Here is a 6000-nt window from a genome sequence, read left to right as displayed (position 1 = left end):
TATACCTCCCAGAAAAGGGATTTGTGTCTGGGGAAGAGACTAGAATGACATGCAGAACAACAAGAAAGAAGGCTTTGCTGAGTTGGCAAAAAAGTTGCATTCTCTTTAACTGGTTATTTTGTTTCTAGTTACCAAGGTCTACAGACAACAAACATAATTCAGCCTTAGTTTTGCTCACTCTGCCTCTTTAGTAGCTATGGACTGTGATCTCTGCTTCCTTATTGGTTATTTCATATTTGTATGAGTTTTCTTATTGGGTGGCTCATGTGACACAGGATGTTTCTTAGTAAAGACCCTTCCCGATTCTCACACTCATCTGAACTAAGGTCAGAGGTGACAGAAGGAAAGCTGGCAACGCTGTAGTGTGGTACAGTAAAGCAGTGCTGCCTCAGAAGCCTACTAGCTGCACATGCATTTCTGAGAAATTCATAGGCCTATGTAAATAAAGGACAATAACATTTGTATGACTGTTATCTTGAGGAGATGAGTATACACCTTACATTCCTTAGGGCATTGTAGTAAAGAAATGAGTCCTGTGCCTCTGCTGAAAGGTTGTTAAAAAGTCTCTGGGAATGCTTGAGTCCCAGTGTCTTATGATGAAGCTGATCAGACCTAAAGGCTTCCTCCTGTACTGTCATTTGGAAAACATACCCTCAGTGAAAAGCATACTCATTCAGGGTTAAAGCAATCTTCTCAGGAGGCCTTTTCTTCCTCGAATTGTTTCCATCTTCTTGGATTATTCTTCCACCACTCTTTCTGCTATAGCCTTATGTTTCTCATTGACATGTTGACATAACTGTAGTAAGCTATCATGTACAGAGGTACTGCACACAGACTGTAAGCATTGAAGCACTGAATCTCTTAGGAATGTTAATGAGTCCCATTGTTCTTATTCCAACAAACATTTTTTTTTCCTCAAGAGAAAGATAAAATGCATAATGCTTATTCTAATGTGCTGAAAATACAGCCTTAACATGTGCAAGCTTGGAAGAGAAAAGGTAGTTTGAAATGCAATTTCAGCTTTCTTAACCAATGATCCTTATTCTGAATTCATGTTAGAATCAACTGAATTTTCCTCCATTATGTGCAAAGAAACTACTATATTTGTACTAATATTCACATTTTTAGTGTTCAAATTGCAGGGGAACCAGATTGCCCACCACACATCTCTACTACAGAAATGTTGGGAGTTTGAAGATGTGTTTCATCTCTAAGGCTGTATTTTTACCCCGTGTAGTATGGTAGGTTAAATTAGGGTATTTGAACAGCACATCATTTGAATCAAGAAAAAAATGTGTTACTCTATATTTGAAAGGTGGTTTTATATTTTTTTTAAGCAATAATATTATAACCTGTAAGTTAAAATAGTGGGAAATGGTATGGTAAAATAAATTATTCCTAGTTCATAAATAAATAAACAAATAGAATACTTAAAATATATACATACACATGCAGAAATTCATGGTATGCTTTATACATTATTAGAATTGAATGACATGTTAAAGGAATCAGCTCAGTTGCTGGTTAAATAATAGGTTGTATATTGATCAGTATTCATTCATATTTAATCTTGCTTGAGGAGTTTTTAGGCCCAAGAAGACCTTTGTCACTCCCCTTCCTTTGTCAGGAACAGTTCTTCTGGCTTTTAAATAGAAAACTACTTAAATAAAAAGAGGCCCTTTTGAATATAAACAAATATCTTCACAGGAATAGGTATATTCTATTAAACTGTGGAAGCTGTTCATATTCTGTACATGCTTTCCTTCACTGACGTGTTTTTGCTGTGTGTGTGTAAGAACAGGCAGACTATAGTCATGGCCCACAGAAGTAATATGACACGGTCACACTGATGGTCTTGGTTGGTAGAGGTGTACTGGGTTTGGCTGAGCTGAAGTTAATTCTCCTCAAACCATCCTTCTAGTGCTGTGTTCTGCAGCAGTAGCTGATAACACGACAGTGTTTTGGCTACTGTTGAATAAGTATCCAGGCTGTGTCTTTCCCACATTTTCCCAGCCCAAGAGTATTCTGAGGGGTGGGCAAAATCTTGGGAGGGGACATGTCTGAGCCAGCTGACCCAGACTGGTCAAAGAGGTGTTCCATGCCATACGAGGTCAGCTCAGATACATGAATGAAGTGAAAGGAGGAAGTGGGAAATTCATTCATGGTGTCTATTCTCCTAAGGAACCACCAAGCTTAGAGAACCCTGTTTCCCAAGACGGACCATTAGCCTGCTGATGGGAAATAGAGCCTAACATCTCTCTCTCTCTGCTTTTGTTTCCACGTGGTCTATTGCCTTTGCATATTATTGTTATTAAATTTCTTCCATCTTATTACTAGCTTTTGTTATTTTTTTCCCCCACCCCTGTCCATTTAAAAAGGAGAGTGTTAGAGTGGCTTTGGTGGGCATTTGGTCCCAAGGCCAGGGCCAAACCACCACAAGAGGTCACTAGTCCACCCATGAGTTGTGTTGGGCTAAGCCAGAGGCAGTACTGTGGGGAAGGATTCAAGGATTGACCACTTGCCTTTCAGAGCATAGTGCAGCTTTCCTTTATGCAGTCAACCACAAGCTGCATTAAAAACATTCCCTCACCTTGTAAGTGCCTACTGCTGTCAGTGGAGAGGGACCCAGAGGCTCCTCTCTTGCTGTGCCAAAAAAAAAAGGTTTACAGAAACTGTGATTCTAAGTGCAAGCTATTCTAACAACACTTAGGATGCTCTCAGTGTCAAAACTGAGGGTACCTATCTTGATGGCAGCCACTCAATAGTACATATGTTCCTTCATTAAACAGTTGGTGCTGATTACATTATTCAAATTGTTATGGCAAACTGTGATTTCAGATAGCAGGAGATAGGCACTATCACCTACAGTGCAGATGCTAAAAGATGTTTGGATTTTTTTTCCAGTGATGAGAAGAGGGTGCAAACCTACACGTTCCCAGGTGGTGTGAATATGCTCTCTGGGTCTGGTCACAGTGCTTGCAGAGTGGTTTCTGGTTAACCATAATCTGCTTAATAGTGAGATAATAAATTGTGGTCCCTGTCAGTATAGAAAGTGAGGAACAGCTTTTATAAATCATGTGTAATACAAGAAAGCATTTGACTTTGTCTCTAGTGAAAAGAGAAGGTGCAGGACAGAAGAGGTATGAAGCGGATGATTTGTTCACAAACTGGAAGCAGAAAGGCATGTTTAGCACACCCTGTGCACACCTCTGGTGCTGTCTGGGGACTCAAAACTTCACACTAAGCAGGATAATATCTAGTGCTAGCCAACAAAAAAGGCTAAGACTGAGTCAAAACTCTTGTCCTTCTGTGAATCACCAGATGACAAAAATTGACGTGAGAATTGCAGGGAAGCACCTTTATTCCCTCTGGATGCAAAACATATTACTGAACATGTTACTGTGAGTATTCTTCTAAAGAACCAAAAGATACTGAGTTAGATAGGAAGTGCAACCCAATGCCTTTTTCACAACTGTTTGGATGCTGGTACTCACTTATGGAGCTGGAGACCTGGCCCCAAGCCATTCTTTGCCCTGAGGAAACTCTGTTATCTCTTGTCTCACAGTGGGGGATCTTTACCCTACCTGATGCTCCAGAAGGCTGGATGAATGAATTTTGTATTGCTCCTTGTCATTTCCTTGGTTTTGGAAGGCAATTCAGAAAGTGCTGCTATCCCAGGATTTGTAGGCTTTCCTGAGATGGTGAGTTTGAAGCCACCCAGAGTGCAAGGGACCTAGGCCATTCCCTTGCTGAACAGAGTCTTTATTTCATTCATTTCTGTGCAAGAAATAAATAATGCTGCCTTGTCTTATATGACAAGGCAGTCACATGGCTTATACAACCCAGTGTGACAGTTTCAGGCTATGCCTTTAAAATTTAGCTGCAGATTTTGAGCAGAAAAGTAGAAAAAATATAAATAAATTACTATTGAGTGTAAAAAGGAAAACAAAAGATTATTCTAAACAGATTCATTGGGCAAGTTGTTCCATAACATCTTTCATATTTCACTTCCATTCCCATTCCTTTTATTTTCTCCTGTGGTATTGGCTGTTCTGCTTTGCTTGGGGAGATAGATGTCCACTTCTGGATGGCCTTGAGAACACTAACACTGCTTCTTTGAACTAACATTCCTTCTTCTTAGGTTCTCTTTTCTTCTGTTGCAGGAAGGGGGAGGAAGTTTGGGAGGGGAGTGGAGCAGCTTCCCTGCTTCTCTGGGAACCCAGAGGTGGGTACAGGGGGTTTTTCATACTATTTGCTGATTGTAAATACCTGTATACTACTGTAAATACTGTATATTTTGTGCATATTCATTGCATTCCCTTGTAGAGTGTAGCTTTTGCTTCATAAATACAGCTTCCATTTGCTTCCAAATGAGTTAGTCATGTTTAGTTAATGTGAATGGGAAACTTCAACCCACCACACCCAGTAGTCATATTGTAAGAGAAAGCAGTTTTCACAATGATTTTGAACTAAACCAAATTCTCAGGCAAGTGAGTGAAAAATGAAAGTATCTACTTTAAAGATGAGAGAGGACAAGATTTCAGGCACTCTTCTGCATTTCCTTCTGGTTGGAAGAGACATCCTGCACATGCTGTACTGATTTCTGTGACTCCTTTTCTAAGCTGATTAGTTCTCCTCAATATGATACAGGAACTTGGATTATTAACTCACATTTGTAATCAGCATTGTCACATCTGAATGCCTCAGTAGCTCTACTGTGGAGTGAAAATACAACTCAGGGGAAAGCATAACTCCTTGGTGGAGGGGTGGGTCATCACTGTGACAAATGTGTCTCATATTTTCATTTTCTTACTACATTCCTTGTGGAGAAAGCCTAGAGTGGGATTTGCTGTGAAATATTTCAGGGACAGTACGGGGCGGGGGGGGTGGGTGGGTGGGAAACAACAAAACAACCCAGAATAAAACAAACTTCTCACTTGGTGTTGTTGCTCTGATATTGTCTTTATACTGCAGCTTCCGTGTGAGTGCCAGTGGGACTGACCACAGGCAGAGGGAGAACAGAAAACTATTCTTCTTAGAAAAGAAAATTATCTGCTTAATGCTGTCAACAAGTTTGCCATGTGAAAGCTTCACTTTATACCAACTTCTGCCTACATGGCCTGGTCCTGTCTCCCAAAAATGTTCTAGTTCTGGGCATCAAATAGTAACTATTGTGCAGTAGGCTGCCTAGCAACCTAGATCACAACAAAGATTCATAGCTTGTGGTTTCAGGAAATGAAGTAGCTGATATTTGGGATAAATTAAAGGAGAGCTGCCAATAAGATCAGGTGTCACAGTCTGGCCTCTCATTGTCCAGGAATGTAGAACAGCCCCTTCTCAAACAATCTCTGACAGGCTCTGGAATAAGTTTAGGAAAGAGCTGCCAAGTCTAGAGGATGTTTAAAATTACTCTAGCCAAATTAGTAATTAGAGAAACAAGATCCTTGGGATTCACCATGACACACTCTGACCTCCAGCTATCTTAATCATGGAGTCTGTTGGGCATCTGCAAAAAGTCAGTGTGGTGAACTGACCCTGGCTGGACGACATGTGCCCACCAAAGCTTCCTTTTCACTCCCTCTCCTCAACTGGAGAGGAAAGAGAAAATATAACAAAAGGTTTGTGGGCTGCGATAAGGGCAGGGAGAGATCATTTACAAATTACTGCCAGGGGCAAAACAGAGTTGACTCATAGAAATGATTTTTTTTTTTTTTATTTTTTTTTTTTAACTTAGCAGAGCAAGATAATAAGAAATAAAACCTAACTTTAAAATTGGTTCCCCCCCCCTACACTTCTTCCTGGGCTTATCTTTATTCCAATTGTCTCTCCCCAGAGGTGCAGCAGGACAAGGAGCAGGGATTGTGGTCTCTGCCAGTCCTTCTTCCTCAAAAAGAGTACTCTACATACTCTTCCTCTCCTCTAGCATGGGCTGCCTCTCTTGAGAAACTTCTCCAACGTGAATCCTTCCAAAAAGCTACATTTCTTCACAAACTGATCCAG

Source organism: Dryobates pubescens, chromosome 10 (genome assembly GCF_014839835.1).
Source record: "Dryobates pubescens isolate bDryPub1 chromosome 10, bDryPub1.pri, whole genome shotgun sequence".
Lineage (NCBI taxonomy): Eukaryota > Metazoa > Chordata > Aves > Piciformes > Picidae > Dryobates > Dryobates pubescens.
The sequence above is the reverse complement of the archived record's forward strand: the minus strand, read 5'-3'. Positions refer to the sequence as shown.